Genomic DNA, 298 nt, shown 5'->3' with positions numbered 1-298 from the left:
AAAATTAGGTTACTTGAAGCCTATTTAAGGGACCTTTTTCAAATGTTGTAAGAAAAAGGCAGCAACCAATTATTCTAGAGATTTAGAGCCAAGAACAAAGCAAGAAAACAAGAGAATTTGGGAGAAAATGGAGATCATAAAGCTTCAATAATTAGTTTCTTTCTCTTTTTTTGTGTTTTTTTTATTTTCTTTACCTTGGATTCATGGCTAAATTTCTTTTAATATTGTTTTTATTAGTTATTATGAGCTAAATTATCTTTCTAGGATTGAGGTAGATTTCAACATGTAGTTTGAATAT

This window comes from Theobroma umbraticum, unplaced genomic scaffold, assembly GCF_002168275.2.
Source record: "Theobroma umbraticum cultivar Fairchild unplaced genomic scaffold, ASM216827v3 scaffold_251.0, whole genome shotgun sequence".
NCBI classification, from domain to species: domain Eukaryota; kingdom Viridiplantae; phylum Streptophyta; class Magnoliopsida; order Malvales; family Malvaceae; genus Theobroma; species Theobroma umbraticum.
The sequence above is the reverse complement of the archived record's forward strand: the minus strand, read 5'-3'. Positions refer to the sequence as shown.